Raw genomic sequence first — 20,754 nt, 5'->3', positions numbered from 1 at the left:
GTCGGAGTTGAGAGATTTCTCTACAGGACAACAAAAATGTCTCGAGCTACTTACTTGGAGGAGTCTGGGGAAGGTAGCTGGGATCTCCGGTCCCGAACGCGGAGGTCAAAACATTCTGGGAGACGCCTGGGAGGAGTCTTGCGTCGATCCCGCAAAAGAGAGCTTCCTGCAAAAGAGAAGAATCATCTTGGGTAGCCTCATTAGACAAGTCTGGGGCTGCTACCTGGGATCTCCAGCCCTTATAAGAAAAGGCCAGAAGACTCTAGGAGACATCTGGAAGGAATCACAGGGGATCCCGGAGAGCAGCGGTTCCTCCAAAAAAGAAAAAAACCTCAACGGTAGCTTCCTTGGAGGAGTCTGGGGCTTCTGACACCTTAGGTAGTTAAAGCAGAGGACAGAAGACTCTGGGAGATGCCTGGGAGGAGTCTCAGGTGGCTGTCAGAGCTGAGAAATTTCTCCACAGGAGAACAAAAATGTCTCGAGCTACTTACTTGGAGGAGTCTGGGGAAGGTAGCTGGGATCTCCGGTCCTGAACGCAGAGGTCAAAACATTCTGGGAGACGCCTGGGAGGAGTCTTGCGTTGATCCCGCAGAAAAGAGCTTCCTGCAAAAGAGAAGAATCATCTTGGGTAGCCTCATTAGACAAGTCTGGGGCTGCTACCTGGGATCTCCAGCCCTTATAAGAAAAGGCCAGAAGACTCTAGGAGACGTCTGGAAAGAATCACAGGGGATCCCGGAGGGCAGCGGTTCCTCCAAAAAGAAAAAAACCTCAACGGTAGCTTCCTTGGAGGAGTCTGGGGCTTCTGACACCTTAGGTAGTTAAAGCAGAGGACAGAAGACTCTGGGAGATGCCTGGGAGGAGTCTCAGGTGGCTGTCAGAGCTGAGAAATTTCTCTACAGGACAACAAAAATGTCTCGAGCTACTTACTTGGAGGAGTCTGGGGAAGGTAGCTGGGATCTCCGGTCCTGAACGCAGAGGTCAAAACATTCTGGGAGACGCCTGGGAGGAGTCTTGCGTTGATCCCGCAGAAAAGAGCTTCCTGCAAAAGAGAAGAATCATCTAGGGTAGCCTCATTAGACAAGTCTGGGGCTGCTACCTGGGATCTCTAGCCCTTATAAGAAAAGGCCAGAAGACTCTAGGAGACGTCTGGAAGGAATCACAGGGGATCCCGGAGGGCAGCGGTTCCTCCAAAAAAGAAAAAAACCTCAACGGTAGCTTCCTTGGAGGAGTCTGGGGCTTCTGACACCTTAGGTAGTTAAAGCAGAGGACAGAAGACTCTGGGAGATGCCTGGGAGGAGTCTCAGGTGGCTGTCAGAGCTGAGAAATTTCTCTACAGGACAACAAAAATGTCTCGAGCTACTTACTTGGAGGAGTCTGGGGAAGGTAGCTGGGATCTCCGGTCCCGAACGCGGAGGTCAAAACATTCTGGGAGACGCCTGGGAGGAGTCTTGCGTCGATCCCGCAAAAGAGAGCTTCCTGCAAAAGAGAAGAATCATCTAGGGTAGCCTCATTAGACAAGTCTGGGGCTGCTACCTGGGATCTCCAGCCCTTATAAGAAAAGGCCAGAAGACTCTAGGAGACATCTGGAAGGAATCACAGGAGATCCCGGAGGGCAGTGGTTCCTCCAAGAAAAGAAAAAAACCTCAACGGTAGCTTCCTTGGAGGAGTCTGGGGCTTCTGACACCTTAGGTAGTTAAAGCAGAGGACAGAAGACTCTGGGAGATGCCTGGGAGGAGTCTCAGGTGGCTGTCAGAGCTGAGAAATTTCTCCACAGGAGAACAAAAATGTCTCGAGCTACTTACATGGAGGAGTCTGGGGAAGGTAGCTGGGATCTCCGGTCCTGAACGCAGAGGTCAAAACATTCTGGGAGACGCCTGGGAGGAGTCTTGCGTTGATCCCGCAGAAAAGAGCTTCCTGCAAAAGAGAAGAATCATCTTGGGTAGCCTCATTAGACAAGTCTGGGGCTGCTACCTGGGATCTCAAGCCCTTATAAGAAAAGGCCAGAAGACTCTAGGAGACGTCTGGAAGGAATCACAGGGGATCCCGGAGGGCAGCGGTTCCTCCAAAAAAGAAAAAAACCTCAACGGTAGCTTCCTTGGAGGAGTCTGGGGCTTCTACCTGACCCCTTAGGTAGGTAAAGCAGAGGACAGAAGACTCTGGGAGATGCCTGGGAGGAGTCTCAGGTGGCTGTCGGAGTTGAGAGATTTCTCTACAGGAGAACAAAAATGTCTCGAGCTACTTACTTGGAGGAGTCTGGGGAAGGTAGCTGGGATCTCCGGTCCCGAACGCGGAGGTCAAAACATTCTGGGAGACGCCTGGGAGGAGTCTTGCGTCGATCCCGCAAAAGAGAGCTTCCTGCAAAAGAGAAGAATCATCTTGGGTAGCCTCATTAGACAAGTCTGGGGCTGCTACCTGGGATCTCTAGCCCTTATAAGAAAAGGCCAGAAGACTCTAGGAGACATCTGGAAGGAATCACAGGAGATCCCGGAGGGCAGTGGTTCCTCCAAGAAAAGAAAAAAACCTCAACGGTAGCTTCCTTGGAGGAGTCTGGGGCTTCTGACACCTTAGGTAGTTAAAGCAGAGGACAGAAGACTCTGGGAGATGCCTGGGAGGAGTCTCAGGTGGCTGTCAGAGCTGAGAAATTTCTCCACAGGAGAACAAAAATGTCTCGAGCTACTTACTTGGAGGAGTCTGGGGAAGGTAGCTGGGATCTCCGGTCCTGAACGCAGAGGTCAAAACATTCTGGGAGACGCCTGGGAGGAGTCTTGCGTTGATCCCGCAGAAAAGAGCTTCCTGCAAAAGAGAAGAATCATCTTGGGTAGCCTCATTAGACAAGTCTGGGGCTGCTACCTGGGATCTCCAGCCCTTATAAGAAAAGGCCAGAAGACTCTAGGAGACGTCTGGAAGGAATCACAGGGGATCCCGGAGGGCAGCGGTTCCTCCAAAAAAGAAAAAAACCTCAACGGTAGCTTCCTTGGAGGAGTCTGGGGCTTCTACCTGACCCCTTAGGTAGGTAAAGCAGAGGACAGAAGACTCTGGGAGATGCCTGGGAGGAGTCTCAGGTGGCTGTCGGAGTTGAGAGATTTCTCTACAGGAGAACAAAAATGTCTCGAGCTACTTACTTGGAGGAGTCTGGGGAAGGTAGCTGGGATCTCCGGTCCCGAACGCGGAGGTCAAAACATTCTGGGAGACGCCTGGGAGGAGTCTTGCGTCGATCCCGCAAAAGAGAGCTTCCTGCAAAAGAGAAGAATCATCTAGGGTAGCCTCATTAGACAAGTCTGGGGCTGCTACCTGGGATCTCTAGCCCTTATAAGAAAAGGCCAGAAGACTCTAGGAGACATCTGGAAGGAATCACAGGAGATCCCGGAGGGCAGTGGTTCCTCCAAGAAAAGAAAAAAACCTCAACGGTAGCTTCCTTGGAGGAGTCTGGGGCTTCTGACACCTTAGGTAGTTAAAGCAGAGGACAGAAGACTCTGGGAGATGCCTGGGAGGAGTCTCAGGTGGCTGTCAGAGCTGAGAAATTTCTCCACAGGAGAACAAAAATGTCTCGAGCTACTTACTTGGAGGAGTCTGGGGAAGGTAGCTGGGATCTCCGGTCCTGAACGCAGAGGTCAAAACATTCTGGGAGACGCCTGGGAGGAGTCTTGCGTTGATCCCGCAGAAAAGAGCTTCCTGCAAAAGAGAAGAATCATCTTGGGTAGCCTCAATAGACAAGTCTGGGGCTGCTACCTGGGATCTCCAGCCCTTATAAGAAAAGGCCAGAAGACTCTAGGAGACGTCTGGAAAGAATCACAGGGGATCCCGGAGGGCAGCGGTTCCTCCAAAAAGAAAAAAACCTCAACGGTAGCTTCCTTGGAGGAGTCTGGGGCTTCTGACACCTTAGGTAGTTAAAGCAGAGGACAGAAGACTCTGGGAGATGCCTGGGAGGAGTCTCAGGTGGCTGTCAGAGCTGAGAAATTTCTCTACAGGAGAACAAAAATGTCTCGAGCTACTTACTTGGAGGAGTCTGGGGAAGGTAGCTGGGATCTCCGGTCCTGAACGCAGAGGTCAAAACATTCTGGGAGACGCCTGGGAGGAGTCTTGCGTTGATCCCGCAGAAAAGAGCTTCCTGCAAAAGAGAAGAATCATCTTGGGTAGCCTCATTAGACAAGTCTGGGGCTGCTACCTGGGATCTCCAGCCCTTATAAGAAAAGGCCAGAAGACTCTAGGAGACGTCTGGAAGGAATCACAGGGGATCCCGGAGGGCAGCGGTTCCTCCAAAAAAGAAAAAAACCTCAACGGTAGCTTCCTTGGAGGAGTCTGGGGCTTCTACCTGACCCCTTAGGTAGGTAAAGCAGAGGACAGAAGACTCTGGGAGATGCCTGGGAGGAGTCTCAGGTGGCTGTCAGAGCTGAGAAATTTCTCTACAGGAGAACAAAAATGTCTCGAGCTACTTACTTGGAGGAGTCTGGGGAAGGTAGCTGGGATCTCCGGTCCTGAACGCAGAGGTCAAAACATTCTGGGAGACGCCTGGGAGGAGTCTTGCGTTGATCCCGCAGAAAAGAGCTTCCTGCAAAAGAGAAGAATCATCTTGGGTAGCCTCATTAGACAAGTCTGGGGCTGCTACCTGGGATCTCCAGCCCTTATAAGAAAAGGCCAGAAGACTCTAGGAGACGTCTGGAAAGAATCACAGGGGATCCCGGAGGGCAGCGGTTCCTCCAAAAAAGAAAAAAACCTCAACGGTAGCTTCCTTGGAGGAGTCTGGGGCTTCTGACACCTTAGGTAGTTAAAGCAGAGGACAGAAGACTCTGGGAGATGCCTGGGAGGAGTCTCAGGTGGCTGTCAGAGCTGAGAAATTTCTCTACAGGAGAACAAAAATGTCTCGAGCTACTTACTTGGAGGAGTCTGGGGAAGGTAGCTGGGATCTCCGGTCCTGAACGCAGAGGTCAAAACATTCTGGGAGACACCTGGGAGGAGTCTTGCGTTGATCCCGCAGAAAAGAGCTTCCTGCAAAAGAGAAGAATCATCTTGGGTAGCCTCATTAGACAAGTCTGGGGCTGCTACCTGGGATCTCCAGCCCTTATAAGAAAAGGCCAGAAGACTCTAGGAGACGTCTGGAAGGAATCACAGGGGATCCCGGAGGGCAGCGGTTCCTCCAAAAAAGAAAAAAACCTCAACGGTAGCTTCCTTGGAGGAGTCTGGGGCTTCTACCTGACCCCTTAGGTAGGTAAAGCAGAGGACAGAAGACTCTGGGAGATGCCTGGGAGGAGTCTCAGGTGGCTGTCGGAGTTGAGAGATTTCTCTACAGGACAACAAAAATGTCTCGAGCTACTTACTTGGAGGAGTCTGGGGAAGGTAGCTGGGATCTCCGGTCCCGAACGCGGAGGTCAAAACATTCTGGGAGACGCCTGGGAGGAGTCTTGCGTCGATCCCGCAAAAGAGAGCTTCCTGCAAAAGAGAAGAATCATCTTGGGTAGCCTCATTAGACAAGTCTGGGGCTGCTACCTGGGATCTCCAGCCCTTATAAGAAAAGGCCAGAAGACTCTAGGAGACGTCTGGAAGGAATCACAGGGGATCCCGGAGGGCAGCGGTTCCTCCAAAAAAGAAAAAAACCTCAACGGTAGCTTCCTTGGAGGAGTCTGGGGCTTCTACCTGACCCCTTAGGTAGGTAAAGCAGAGGACAGAAGACTCTGGGAGATGCCTGGGAGGAGTCTCAGGTGGCTGTCGGAGTTGAGAGATTTCTCTACAGGACAACAAAAATGTCTCGAGCTACTTACTTGGAGGAGTCTGGGGAAGGTAGCTGGGATCTCCGGTCCCGAACGCGGAGGTCAAAACATTCTGGGAGACGCCTGGGAGGAGTCTTGCGTCGATCCCGCAAAAGAGAGCTTCCTGCAAAAGAGAAGAATCATCTAGGGTAGCCTCATTAGACAAGTCTGGGGCTGCTACCTGGGATCTCTAGCCCTTATAAGAAAAGGCCAGAAGACTCTAGGAGACATCTGGAAGGAATCACAGGAGATCCCGGAGGGCAGTGGTTCCTCCAAGGAAAGAAAAAAACCTCAACGGTAGCTTCCTTGGAGGAGTCTGGGGCTTCTGACACCTTAGGTAGTTAAAGCAGAGGACAGAAGACTCTGGGAGATGCCTGGGAGGAGTCTCAGGTGGCTGTCAGAGCTGAGAAATTTCTCCACAGGAGAACAAAAATGTCTCGAGCTACTTACTTGGAGGAGTCTGGGGAAGGTAGCTGGGATCTCCGGTCCTGAACGCAGAGGTCAAAACATTCTGGGAGACGCCTGGGAGGAGTCTTGCGTTGATCCCGCAGAAAAGAGCTTCCTGCAAAAGAGAAGAATCATCTTGGGTAGCCTCATTAGACAAGTCTGGGGCTGCTACCTGGGATCTCCAGCCCTTATAAGAAAAGGCCAGAAGACTCTAGGAGACGTCTGGAAAGAATCACAGGGGATCCCGGAGGGCAGCGGTTCCTCCAAAAAGAAAAAAACCTCAACGGTAGCTTCCTTGGAGGAGTCTGGGGCTTCTGACACCTTAGGTAGTTAAAGCAGAGGACAGAAGACTCTGGGAGATGCCTGGGAGGAGTCTCAGGTGGCTGTCAGAGCTGAGAAATTTCTCTACAGGACAACAAAAATGTCTCGAGCTACTTACTTGGAGGAGTCTGGGGAAGGTAGCTGGGATCTCCGGTCCTGAACGCAGAGGTCAAAACATTCTGGGAGACGCCTGGGAGGAGTCTTGCGTTGATCCCGCAGAAAAGAGCTTCCTGCAAAAGAGAAGAATCATCTTGGGTAGCCTCATTAGACAAGTCTGGGGCTGCTACCTGGGATCTCCAGCCCTTATAAGAAAAGGCCAGAAGACTCTAGGAGACATCTGGAAGGAATCACAGGAGATCCCGGAGGGCAGCGGTTCCTCCAAGAAAAGAAAAAAACCTCAACGGTAGCTTCCTTGGAGGAGTCTGGGGCTTCTGACACCTTAGGTAGTTAAAGCAGAGGACAGAAGACTCTGGGAGATGCCTGGGAGGAGTCTCAGGTGGCTGTCAGAGCTGAGAAATTTCTCTACAGGAGAACAAAAATGTCTCGAGCTACTTACTTGGAGGAGTCTGGGGAAGGTAGCTGGGATCTCCGGTCCTGAACGCAGAGGTCAAAACATTCTGGGAGACACCTGGGAGGAGTCTTGCGTTGATCCCGCAGAAAAGAGCTTCCTGCAAAAGAGAAGAATCATCTTGGGTAGCCTCATTAGACAAGTCTGGGGCTGCTACCTGGGATCTCCAGCCCTTATAAGAAAAGGCCAGAAGACTCTAGGAGACGTCTGGAAGGAATCACAGGGGATCCCGGAGGGCAGCGGTTCCTCCAAAAAAGAAAAAAACCTCAACGGTAGCTTCCTTGGAGGAGTCTGGGGCTTCTACCTGACCCCTTAGGTAGGTAAAGCAGAGGACAGAAGACTCTGGGAGATGCCTGGGAGGAGTCTCAGGTGGCTGTCGGAGTTGAGAGATTTCTCTACAGGACAACAAAAATGTCTCGAGCTACTTACTTGGAGGAGTCTGGGGAAGGTAGCTGGGATCTCCGGTCCCGAACGCGGAGGTCAAAACATTCTGGGAGACGCCTGGGAGGAGTCTTGCGTCGATCCCGCAAAAGAGAGCTTCCTGCAAAAGAGAAGAATCATCTTGGGTAGCCTCATTAGACAAGTCTGGGGCTGCTACCTGGGATCTCCAGCCCTTATAAGAAAAGGCCAGAAGACTCTAGGAGACGTCTGGAAGGAATCACAGGGGATCCCGGAGGGCAGCGGTTCCTCCAAAAAAGAAAAAAACCTCAACGGTAGCTTCCTTGGAGGAGTCTGGGGCTTCTACCTGACCCCTTAGGTAGGTAAAGCAGAGGACAGAAGACTCTGGGAGATGCCTGGGAGGAGTCTCAGGTGGCTGTCGGAGTTGAGAGATTTCTCTACAGGACAACAAAAATGTCTCGAGCTACTTACTTGGAGGAGTCTGGGGAAGGTAGCTGGGATCTCCGGTCCCGAACGCGGAGGTCAAAACATTCTGGGAGACGCCTGGGAGGAGTCTTGCGTTGATCCCGCAAAAGAGAGCTTCCTGCAAAAGAGAAGAATCATCTAGGGTAGCCTCATTAGACAAGTCTGGGGCTGCGACCTGGGATCTCTAGCCCTTATAAGAAAAGGCCAGAAGACTCTAGGAGACATCTGGAAGGAATCACAGGAGATCCCGGAGGGCAGTGGTTCCTCCAAGAAAAGAAAAAAACCTCAACGGTAGCTTCCTTGGAGGAGTCTGGGGCTTCTGACACCTTAGGTAGTTAAAGCAGAGGACAGAAGACTCTGGGAGATGCCTGGGAGGAGTCTCAGGTGGCTGTCAGAGCTGAGAAATTTCTCTACAGGAGAACAAAAATGTCTCGAGCTACTTACTTGGAGGAGTCTGGGGAAGGTAGCTGGGATCTCCGGTCCTGAACGCAGAGGTCAAAACATTCTGGGAGACGCCTGGGAGGAGTCTTGCGTTGATCCCGCAGAAAAGAGCTTCCTGCAAAAGAGAAGAATCATCTTGGGTAGCCTCATTAGACAAGTCTGGGGCTGCTACCTGGGATCTCCAGCCCTTATAAGAAAAGGCCAGAAGACTCTAGGAGACGTCTGGAAAGAATCACAGGGGATCCCGGAGGGCAGCGGTTCCTCCAAAAAAGAAAAAAACCTCAACGGTAGCTTCCTTGGAGGAGTCTGGGGCTTCTGACACCTTAGGTAGTTAAAGCAGAGGACAGAAGACTCTGGGAGATGCCTGGGAGGAGTCTCAGGTGGCTGTCAGAGCTGAGAAATTTCTCTACAGGAGAACAAAAATTTCTCGAGCTACTTACTTGGAGGAGTCTGGGGAAGGTAGCTGGGATCTCCGGTCCTGAACGCAGAGGTCAAAACATTCTGGGAGACACCTGGGAGGAGTCTTGCGTTGATCCCGCAGAAAAGAGCTTCCTGCAAAAGAGAAGAATCATCTTGGGTAGCCTCATTAGACAAGTCTGGGGCTGCTACCTGGGATCTCCAGCCCTTATAAGAAAAGGCCAGAAGACTCTAGGAGACGTCTGGAAGGAATCACAGGGGATCCCGGAGGGCAGCGGTTCCTCCAAAAAAGAAAAAAACCTCAACGGTAGCTTCCTTGGAGGAGTCTGGGGCTTCTACCTGACCCCTTAGGTAGGTAAAGCAGAGGACAGAAGACTCTGGGAGATGCCTGGGAGGAGTCTCAGGTGGCTGTCGGAGTTGAGAGATTTCTCTACAGGACAACAAAAATGTCTCGAGCTACTTACTTGGAGGAGTCTGGGGAAGGTAGCTGGGATCTCCGGTCCCGAACGCGGAGGTCAAAACATTCTGGGAGACGCCTGGGAGGAGTCTTGCGTCGATCCCGCAAAAGAGAGCTTCCTGCAAAAGAGAAGAATCATCTTGGGTAGCCTCATTAGACAAGTCTGGGGCTGCTACCTGGGATCTCCAGCCCTTATAAGAAAAGGCCAGAAGACTCTAGGAGACGTCTGGAAGGAATCACAGGGGATCCCGGAGGGCAGCGGTTCCTCCAAAAAAGAAAAAAACCTCAACGGTAGCTTCCTTGGAGGAGTCTGGGGCTTCTACCTGACCCCTTAGGTAGGTAAAGCAGAGGACAGAAGACTCTGGGAGATGCCTGGGAGGAGTCTCAGGTGGCTGTCGGAGTTGAGAGATTTCTCTACAGGACAACAAAAATGTCTCGAGCTACTTACTTGGAGGAGTCTGGGGAAGGTAGCTGGGATCTCCGGTCCCGAACGCGGAGGTCAAAACATTCTGGGAGACGCCTGGGAGGAGTCTTGCGTCGATCCCGCAAAAGAGAGCTTCCTGCAAAAGAGAAGAATCATCTAGGGTAGCCTCATTAGACAAGTCTGGGGCTGCTACCTGGGATCTCTAGCCCTTATAAGAAAAGGCCAGAAGACTCTAGGAGACATCTGGAAGGAATCACAGGAGATCCCGGAGGGCAGCGGTTCCTCCAAGAAAAGAAAAAAACCTCAACGGTAGCTTCCTTGGAGGAGTCTGGGGCTTCTGACACCTTAGGTAGTTAAAGCAGAGGACAGAAGACTCTGGGAGATGCCTGGGAGGAGTCTCAGGTGGCTGTCAGAGCTGAGAAATTTCTCCACAGGAGAACAAAAATGTCTCGAGCTACTTACTTGGAGGAGTCTGGGGAAGGTAGCTGGGATCTCCGGTCCTGAACGCAGAGGTCAAAACATTCTGGGAGACGCCTGGGAGGAGTCTTGCGTTGATCCCGCAGAAAAGAGCTTCCTGCAAAAGAGAAGAATCATCTTGGGTAGCCTCATTAGACAAGTCTGGGGCTGCTACCTGGGATCTCCAGCCCTTATAAGAAAAGGCCAGAAGACTCTAGGAGACGTCTGGAAAGAATCACAGGGGATCCCGGAGGGCAGCGGTTCCTCCAAAAAGAAAAAAACCTCAACGGTAGCTTCCTTGGAGGAGTCTGGGGCTTCTGACACCTTAGGTAGTTAAAGCAGAGGACAGAAGACTCTGGGAGATGCCTGGGAGGAGTCTCAGGTGGCTGTCAGAGCTGAGAAATTTCTCTACAGGACAACAAAAATGTCTCGAGCTACTTACTTGGAGGAGTCTGGGGAAGGTAGCTGGGATCTCCGGTCCTGAACGCAGAGGTCAAAACATTCTGGGAGACGCCTGGGAGGAGTCTTGCGTTGATCCCGCAGAAAAGAGCTTCCTGCAAAAGAGAAGAATCATCTTGGGTAGCCTCATTAGACAAGTCTGGGGCTGCTACCTGGGATCTCCAGCCCTTATAAGAAAAGGCCAGAAGACTCTAGGAGACGTCTGGAAGGAATCACAGGGGATCCCGGAGGGCAGCGGTTCCTCCAAAAAAGAAAAAAACCTCAACGGTAGCTTCCTTGGAGGAGTCTGGGGCTTCTACCTGACCCCTTAGGTAGGTAAAGCAGAGGACAGAAGACTCTGGGAGATGCCTGGGAGGAGTCTCAGGTGGCTGTCGGAGTTGAGAGATTTCTCTACAGGACAACAAAAATGTCTCGAGCTACTTACTTGGAGGAGTCTGGGGAAGGTAGCTGGGATCTCCGGTCCCGAACGCGGAGGTCAAAACATTCTGGGAGACGCCTGGGAGGAGTCTTGCGTCGATCCCGCAAAAGAGAGCTTCCTGCAAAAGAGAAGAATCATCTAGGGTAGCCTCATTAGACAAGTCTGGGGCTGCTACCTGGGATCTCTAGCCCTTATAAGAAAAGGCCAGAAGACTCTAGGAGACATCTGGAAGGAATCACAGGAGATCCCGGAGGGCAGCGGTTCCTCCAAGAAAAGAAAAAAACCTCAACGGTAGCTTCCTTGGAGGAGTCTGGGGCTTCTGACACCTTAGGTAGTTAAAGCAGAGGACAGAAGACTCTGGGAGATGCCTGGGAGGAGTCTCAGGTGGCTGTCAGAGCTGAGAAATTTCTCTACAGGAGAACAAAAATGTCTCGAGCTACTTACTTGGAGGAGTCTGGGGAAGGTAGCTGGGATCTCCGGTCCTGAACGCAGAGGTCAAAACATTCTGGGAGACACCTGGGAGGAGTCTTGCGTTGATCCCGCAGAAAAGAGCTTCCTGCAAAAGAGAAGAATCATCTTGGGTAGCCTCATTAGACAAGTCTGGGGCTGCTACCTGGGATCTCCAGCCCTTATAAGAAAAGGCCAGAAGACTCTAGGAGACGTCTGGAAGGAATCACAGGGGATCCCGGAGGGCAGCGGTTCCTCCAAAAAAGAAAAAAACCTCAACGGTAGCTTCCTTGGAGGAGTCTGGGGCTTCTACCTGACCCCTTAGGTAGGTAAAGCAGAGGACAGAAGACTCTGGGAGATGCCTGGGAGGAGTCTCAGGTGGCTGTCGGAGTTGAGAGATTTCTCTACAGGACAACAAAAATGTCTCGAGCTACTTACTTGGAGGAGTCTGGGGAAGGTAGCTGGGATCTCCGGTCCCGAACGCGGAGGTCAAAACATTCTGGGAGACGCCTGGGAGGAGTCTTGCGTCGATCCCGCAAAAGAGAGCTTCCTGCAAAAGAGAAGAATCATCTTGGGTAGCCTCATTAGACAAGTCTGGGGCTGCTACCTGGGATCTCCAGCCCTTATAAGAAAAGGCCAGAAGACTCTAGGAGACGTCTGGAAGGAATCACAGGGGATCCCGGAGGGCAGCGGTTCCTCCAAAAAAGAAAAAAACCTCAACGGTAGCTTCCTTGGAGGAGTCTGGGGCTTCTACCTGACCCCTTAGGTAGGTAAAGCAGAGGACAGAAGACTCTGGGAGATGCCTGGGAGGAGTCTCAGGTGGCTGTCGGAGTTGAGAGATTTCTCTACAGGACAACAAAAATGTCTCGAGCTACTTACTTGGAGGAGTCTGGGGAAGGTAGCTGGGATCTCCGGTCCCGAACGCGGAGGTCAAAACATTCTGGGAGACGCCTGGGAGGAGTCTTGCGTCGATCCCGCAAAAGAGAGCTTCCTGCAAAAGAGAAGAATCATCTAGGGTAGCCTCATTAGACAAGTCTGGGGCTGCTACCTGGGATCTCTAGCCCTTATAAGAAAAGGCCAGAAGACTCTAGGAGACATCTGGAAGGAATCACAGGAGATCCCGGAGGGCAGTGGTTCCTCCAAGAAAAGAAAAAAACCTCAACGGTAGCTTCCTTGGAGGAGTCTGGGGCTTCTGACACCTTAGGTAGTTAAAGCAGAGGACAGAAGACTCTGGGAGATGCCTGGGAGGAGTCTCAGGTGGCTGTCAGAGCTGAGAAATTTCTCCACAGGAGAACAAAAATGTCTCGAGCTACTTACTTGGAGGAGTCTGGGGAAGGTAGCTGGGATCTCCGGTCCTGAACGCAGAGGTCAAAACATTCTGGGAGACGCCTGGGAGGAGTCTTGCGTTGATCCCGCAGAAAAGAGCTTCCTGCAAAAGAGAAGAATCATCTTGGGTAGCCTCATTAGACAAGTCTGGGGCTGCTACCTGGGATCTCCAGCCCTTATAAGAAAAGGCCAGAAGACTCTAGGAGACGTCTGGAAAGAATCACAGGGGATCCCGGAGGGCAGCGGTTCCTCCAAAAAGAAAAAAACCTCAACGGTAGCTTCCTTGGAGGAGTCTGGGGCTTCTGACACCTTAGGTAGTTAAAGCAGAGGACAGAAGACTCTGGGAGATGCCTGGGAGGAGTCTCAGGTGGCTGTCAGAGCTGAGAAATTTCTCTACAGGACAACAAAAATGTCTCGAGCTACTTACTTGGAGGAGTCTGGGGAAGGTAGCTGGGATCTCCGGTCCTGAACGCAGAGGTCAAAACATTCTGGGAGACGCCTGGGAGGAGTCTTGCGTTGATCCCGCAGAAAAGAGCTTCCTGCAAAAGAGAAGAATCATCTTGGGTAGCCTCATTAGACAAGTCTGGGGCTGCTACCTGGGATCTCCAGCCCTTATAAGAAAAGGCCAGAAGACTCTAGGAGACGTCTGGAAGGAATCACAGGGGATCCCGGAGGGCAGCGGTTCCTCCAAAAAAGAAAAAAACCTCAACGGTAGCTTCCTTGGAGGAGTCTGGGGCTTCTACCTGACCCCTTAGGTAGGTAAAGCAGAGGACAGAAGACTCTGGGAGATGCCTGGGAGGAGTCTCAGGTGGCTGTCGGAGTTGAGAGATTTCTCTACAGGACAACAAAAATGTCTCGAGCTACTTACTTGGAGGAGTCTGGGGAAGGTAGCTGGGATCTCCGGTCCCGAACGCGGAGGTCAAAACATTCTGGGAGACGCCTGGGAGGAGTCTTGCGTCGATCCCGCAAAAGAGAGCTTCCTGCAAAAGAGAAGAATCATCTAGGGTAGCCTCATTAGACAAGTCTGGGGCTGCTACCTGGGATCTCTAGCCCTTATAAGAAAAGGCCAGAAGACTCTAGGAGACATCTGGAAGGAATCACAGGAGATCCCGGAGGGCAGCGGTTCCTCCAAGAAAAGAAAAAAACCTCAACGGTAGCTTCCTTGGAGGAGTCTGGGGCTTCTGACACCTTAGGTAGTTAAAGCAGAGGACAGAAGACTCTGGGAGATGCCTGGGAGGAGTCTCAGGTGGCTGTCAGAGCTGAGAAATTTCTCTACAGGACAACAAAAATGTCTCGAGCTACTTACTTGGAGGAGTCTGGGGCAGGTAGATGGGATCTCCGGTCCTGAACGCAGAGGTCAAAACATTCTGGGAGACGCCTGGGAGGAGTCTTGCGTTGATCCCGCAGAAAAGAGCTTCCTGCAAAAGAGAAGAATCATCTTGGGTAGCCTCATTAGACAAGTCTGGGGCTGCTACCTGGGATCTCCAGCCCTTATAAGAAAAGGCCAGAAGACTCTAGGAGACGTCTGGAAGGAATCACAGGGGATCCCGGAGGGCAGCGGTTCCTCCAAAAAAGAAAAAAACCTCAACGGTAGCTTCCTTGGAGGAGTCTGGGGCTTCTGACACCTTAGGTAGTTAAAGCAGAGGACAGAAGACTCTGGGAGATGCCTGGGAGGAGTCTCAGGTGGCTGTCAGAGCTGAGAAATTTCTCTACAGGACAACAAAAATGTCTCGAGCTACTTACTTGGAGGAGTCTGGGGAAGGTAGCTGGGATCTCCGGTCCTGAACGCAGAGGTCAAAACATTCTGGGAGACGCCTGGGAGGAGTCTTGCGTTGATCCCGCAGAAAAGAGCTTCCTGCAAAAGAGAAGAATCATCTTGGGTAGCCTCATTAGACAAGTCTGGGGCTGCTACCTGGGATCTCCAGCCCTTATAAGAAAAGGCCAGAAGACTCTAGGAGACGTCTGGAAAGAATCACAGGGGATCCCGGAGGGCAGCGGTTCCTCCAAAAAAGAAAAAAACCTCAACGGTAGCTTCCTTGGAGGAGTCTGGGGCTTCTGACACCTTAGGTAGTTAAAGCAGAGGACAGAAGACTCTGGGAGATGCCTGGGAGGAGTCTCAGGTGGCTGTCAGAGCTGAGAAATTTCTCTACAGGAGAACAAAAATGTCTCGAGCTACTTACTTGGAGGAGTCTGGGGAAGGTAGCTGGGATCTCCGGTCCTGAACGCAGAGGTCAAAACATTCTGGGAGACACCTGGGAGGAGTCTTGCGTTGATCCCGCAGAAAAGAGCTTCCTGCAAAAGAGAAGAATCATCTTGGGTAGCCTCATTAGACAAGTCTGGGGCTGCTACCTGGGATCTCCAGCCCTTATAAGAAAAGGCCAGAAGACTCTAGGAGACGTCTGGAAGGAATCACAGGGGATCCCGGAGGGCAGCGGTTCCTCCAAAAAAGAAAAAAACCTCAACGGTAGCTTCCTTGGAGGAGTCTGGGGCTTCTGACACCTTAGGTAGTTAAAGCAGAGGACAGAAGACTCTGGGAGATGCCTGGGAGGAGTCTCAGGTGGCTGTCAGAGCTGAGAAATTTCTCTACAGGACAACAAAAATGTCTCGAGCTACTTACTTGGAGGAGTCTGGGGAAGGTAGCTGGGATCTCCGGTCCCGAACGCGGAGGTCAAAACATTCTGGGAGACGCCTGGGAGGAGTCTTGCGTCGATCCCGCAAAAGAGAGCTTCCTGCAAAAGAGAAGAATCATCTAGGGTAGCCTCATTAGACAAGTCTGGGGCTGCTACCTGGGATCTCCAGCCCTTATAAGAAAAGGCCAGAAGACTCTAGGAGACATCTGGAAGGAATCACAGGAGATCCCGGAGGGCAGTGGTTCCTCCAAGAAAAGAAAAAAACCTCAACGGTAGCTTCCTTGGAGGAGTCTGGGGCTTCTGACACCTTAGGTAGTTAAAGCAGAGGACAGAAGACTCTGGGAGATGCCTGGGAGGAGTCTCAGGTGGCTGTCAGAGCTGAGAAATTTCTCCACAGGAGAACAAAAATGTCTCGAGCTACTTACTTGGAGGAGTCTGGGGAAGGTAGCTGGGATCTCCGGTCCTGAACGCAGAGGTCAAAACATTCTGGGAGACGCCTGGGAGGAGTCTTGCGTTGATCCCGCAGAAAAGAGCTTCCTGCAAAAGAGAAGAATCATCTTGGGTAGCCTCATTAGACAAGTCTGGGGCTGCTACCTGGGATCTCCAGCCCTTATAAGAAAAGGCCAGAAGACTCTAGGAGACGTCTGGAAAGAATCACAGGGGATCCCGGAGGGCAGCGGTTCCTCCAAAAAAGAAAAAAACCTCAACGGTAGCTTCCTTGGAGGAGTCTGGGGCTTCTGACACCTTAGGTAGTTAAAGCAGAGGACAGAAGACTCTGGGAGATGCCTGGGAGGAGTCTCAGGTGGCTGTCAGAGCTGAGAAATTTCTCTACAGGACAACAAAAATGTCTCGAGCTACTTACTTGGAGGAGTCTGGGGAAGGTAGCTGGGATCTCCGGTCCTGAACGCAGAGGTCAAAACATTCTGGGAGACGCCTGGGAGGAGTCTTGCGTTGATCCCGCAGAAAAGAGCTTCCTGCAAAAGAGAAGAATCATCTAGGGTAGCCTCATTAGACAAGTCTGGGGCTGCTACCTGGGATCTCTAGCCCTTATAAGAAAAGGCCAGAAGACTCTAGGAGACGTCTGGAAGGAATCACAGGGGATCCCGGAGGGCAGCGGTTCCTCCAAAAAAGAAAAAAACCTCAACGGTAGCTTCCTTGGAGGAGTCTGGGGCTTCTGACACCTTAGGTAGTTAAAGCAGAGGACAGAAGACTCTGGGAGATGCCTGGGAGGAGTCTCAGGTGGCTGTCAGAGCTGAGAAATTTCTCCACAGGAGAACAAAAATGTCTCGAGCTACTTACTTGGAGGAGTCTGGGGAAGGTAGCTGGGATCTCCGGTCCTGAACGCAGAGGTCAAAACATTCTGGGAGACGCCTGGGAGGAGTCTTGCGTTGATCCCGCAGAAAAGAGCTTCCTGCAAAAGAGAAGAATCATCTTGGGTAGCCTCATTAGACAAGTCTGGGGCTGCTACCTGGGATCTCCAGCCCTTATAAGAAAAGGCCAGAAGACTCTAGGAGACGTCTGGAAGGAATCACAGGGGATCCCGGAGGGCAGCGGTTCCTCCAAAAAAGAAAAAAACCTCAACGGTAGCTTCCTTGGAGGAGTCTGGGGCTTCTACCTGACCCCTTAGGTAGGTAAAGCAGAGGACAGAAGACTCTGGGAGATGCCTGGGAGGAGTCTCAGGTGGCTGTCGGAGTTGAGAGATTTCTCTACAGGACAACAAAAATGTCTCGAGCTACTTACTTGGAGGAGTCTGGGGAAGGTAGCTGGGATCTCCGGTCCCGAACGCGGAGGTCAAAACATTCTGGGAGACGCCTGGGAGGAGTCTTGCGTCGATCCCGCAAAAGAGAGCTTCCTGCAAAAGAGAAGAATCATCTTGGGTAGCCTCATTAGACAAGTCTGGGGCTGCTACCTGGGATCTCCAGCCCTTATAAGAAAAGGCCAGAAGACTCTAGGAGACATCTGGAAGGAATCACAGGGGATCCCGGAGAGCAGCGGTTCCTCCAAAAAAGAAAAAAACCTCAACGGTAGCTTCCTTGGAGGAGTCTGGGGCTTCTGACACCTTAGGTAGTTAAAGCAGAGGACAGAAGACTCTGGGAGATGCCTGGGAGGAGTCTCAGGTGGCTGTCAGAGCTGAGAAATTTCTCCACAGGAGAACAAAAATGTCTCGAGCTACTTACTTGGAGGAGTCTGGGGAAGGTAGCTGGGATCTCCGGTCCTGAACGCAGAGGTCAAAACATTCTGGGAGACGCCTGGGAGGAGTCTTGCGTTGATCCCGCAGAAAAGAGCTTCCTGCAAAAGAGAAGAATCATCTTGGGTAGCCTCATTAGACAAGTCTGGGGCTGCTACCTGGGATCTCCAGCCCTTATAAGAAAAGGCCAGAAGACTCTAGGAGACGTCTGGAAAGAATCACAGGGGATCCCGGAGGGCAGCGGTTCCTCCAAAAAGAAAAAAACCTCAACGGTAGCTTCCTTGGAGGAGTCTGGGGCTTCTGACACCTTAGGTAGTTAAAGCAGAGGACAGAAGACTCTGGGAGATGCCTGGGAGGAGTCTCAGGTGGCTGTCAGAGCTGAGAAATTTCTCTACAGGACAACAAAAATGTCTCGAGCTACTTACTTGGAGGAGTCTGGGGAAGGTAGCTGGGATCTCCGGTCCTGAACGCAGAGGTCAAAACATTCTGGGAGACGCCTGGGAGGAGTCTTGCGTTGATCCCGCAGAAAAGAGCTTCCTGCAAAAGAGAAGAATCATCTAGGGTAGCCTCATTAGACAAGTCTGGGGCTGCTACCTGGGATCTCTAGCCCTTATAAGAAAAGGCCAGAAGACTCTAGGAGACGTCTGGAAGGAATCACAGGGGATCCCGGAGGGCAGCGGTTCCTCCAAAAAAGAAAAAAACCTCAACGGTAGCTTCCTTGGAGGAGTCTGGGGCTTCTGACACCTTAGGTAGTTAAAGCAGAGGACAGAAGACTCTGGGAGATGCCTGGGAGGAGTCTCAGGTGGCTGTCAGAGCTGAGAAATTTCTCTACAGGACAACAAAAATGTCTCGAGCTACTTACTTGGAGGAGTCTGGGGAAGGTAGCTGGGATCTCCGGTCCCGAACGCGGAGGTCAAAACATTCTGGGAGACGCCTGGGAGGAGTCTTGCGTCGATCCCGCAAAAGAGAGCTTCCTGCAAAAGAGAAGAATCATCTAGGGTAGCCTCATTAGACAAGTCTGGGGCTGCTACCTGGGATCTCCAGCCCTTATAAGAAAAGGCCAGAAGACTCTAGGAGACATCTGGAAGGAATCACAGGAGATCCCGGAGGGCAGTGGTTCCTCCAAGAAAAGAAAAAAACCTCAACGGTAGCTTCCTTGGAGGAGTCTGGGGCTTCTGACACCTTAGGTAGTTAAAGCAGAGGACAGAAGACTCTGGGAGATGCCTGGGAGGAGTCTCAGGTGGCTGTCAGAGCTGAGAAATTTCTCCACAGGAGAACAAAAATGTCTCGAGCTACTTACTTGGAGGAGTCTGGGGAAGGTAGCTGGGATCTCCGGTCCTGAACGCAGAGGTCAAAACATTCTGGGAGACGCCTGGGAGGAGTCTTGCGTTGATCCCGCAGAAAAGAGCTTCCTGCAAAAGAGAAGAATCATCTTGGGTAGCCTCATTAGACAAGTCTGGGGCTGCTACCTGGGATCTCCAGCCCTTATAAGAAAAGGCCAGAAGACTCTAGGAGACGTCTGGAAAGAATCACAGGGGATCCCGGAGGGCAGCGGTTCCTCCAAAAAAGAAAAAAACCTCAACGGTAGCTTCCTTGGAGGAGTCTGGGGCTTCTGACACCTTAGGTAGTTAAAGCAGAGGACAGAAGACTCTGGGAGATGCCTGGGAGGAGTCTCAGGTGGCTGTCAGAGCTGAGAAATTTCTCTACAGGAGAACAAAAATGTCTCGAGCTACTTACTTGGAGGAGTCTGGGGAAGGTAGCTGGGATCTCCGGTCCTGAACGCAGAGGTCAAAACATTCTGGGAGACGCCTGGGAGGAGTCTTGCGTTGATCCCGCAGAAAAGAGCTTCCTGCAAAAGAGAAGAATCATCTAGGGTAGCCTCATTAGACAAGTCTGGGGCTGCTACCTGGGATCTCTAGCCCTTATAAGAAAAGGCCAGAAGACTCTAGGAGACGTCTGGAAGGAATCACAGGGGATCCCGGAGGGCAGCGGTTCCTCCAAAAAAGAAAAAAACCTCAACGGTAGCTTCCTTGGAGGAGTCTGGGGCTTCTGACACCTTAGGTAGTTAAAGCAGAGGACAGAAGACTCTGGGAGATGCCTGGGAGGAGTCTCAGGTGGCTGTCAGAGCTGAGAAATTTCTCTACAGGACAACAAAAATGTCTCGAGCTACTTACTTGGAGGAGTCTGGGGAAGGTAGCTGGGATCTCCGGTCCTGAACGCAGAGGTCAAAACATTCTGGGAGACGCCTGGGAGGAGTCTTGCGTTGATCCCGCAGAAAAGAGCTTCCTGCAAAAGAGAAGAATCATCTAGGGTAGCCTCATTAGACAAGTCTGGGGCTGCTACCTGGGATCTCCAGCCCTTATAAGAAAAGGCCAGAAGACTCTAGGAGACGTCTGGAAGGAATCACAGGGGATCCCGGAGGGCAGCGGTTCCTCCAAAAAAGAAAAAAACCTCAACGGTAGCTTCCTTGGAGGAGTCTGGGGCTTCTGACACCTTAGGTAGTTAAAGCAGAGGACAGAAGACTCTGGGAGATGCCTGGGAGGAGTCTCAGGTGGCTGTCAGAGCTGAGAAATTTCTCTACAGGAGAACAAAAATGTCTCGAGCTACTTACTTGGAGGAGTCTGGGGAAGGTAGCTGGGATCTCCGGTCCCGAACGCGGAGGTCAAAACATTCTGGGAGACGCCTGGGAGGAGTCTTGCGTCGATCCCGCAAAAGAGAGCTTCCTGCAAAAGAGAAGAATCATCTAGGGTAGCCTCATTAGACAAGTCTGGGGCTGCTACCTGGGATCTCCAGCCCTTATAAGAAAAGGCCAGAAGACTCTAGGAGACATCTGGAAGGAATCACAGGAGATCCCGGAGGGCAGCGGTTCCTCCAAAAAAAAAAAAAACCTCAACGGTAGCTTCCTTGGAGGAGTCTGGGGCTTCTGACACCTTAGGTAGTTAAAGCAGAGGACAGGAGACTCTGGGAGATGCCTGGGAGGAGTCTCAGGTGGCTGTCAGAGCTGAGAGATTTCTCTACAGGAGAACAAAAATGTCTCGAACTACTTACTTGGAGGAGTCTGGGGCAGGTAGATGGGATCTCCGGTCCTGAATGCAGAGGTCAAAACATTCTGGGAGACGCCTGGGAGGAGTCTTGCGTTGATCCCGC

This window comes from Accipiter gentilis, unplaced genomic scaffold, assembly GCF_929443795.1.
Source record: "Accipiter gentilis unplaced genomic scaffold, bAccGen1.1, whole genome shotgun sequence".
NCBI classification, from domain to species: domain Eukaryota; kingdom Metazoa; phylum Chordata; class Aves; order Accipitriformes; family Accipitridae; genus Astur; species Astur gentilis.
The sequence above is the reverse complement of the archived record's forward strand: the minus strand, read 5'-3'. Positions refer to the sequence as shown.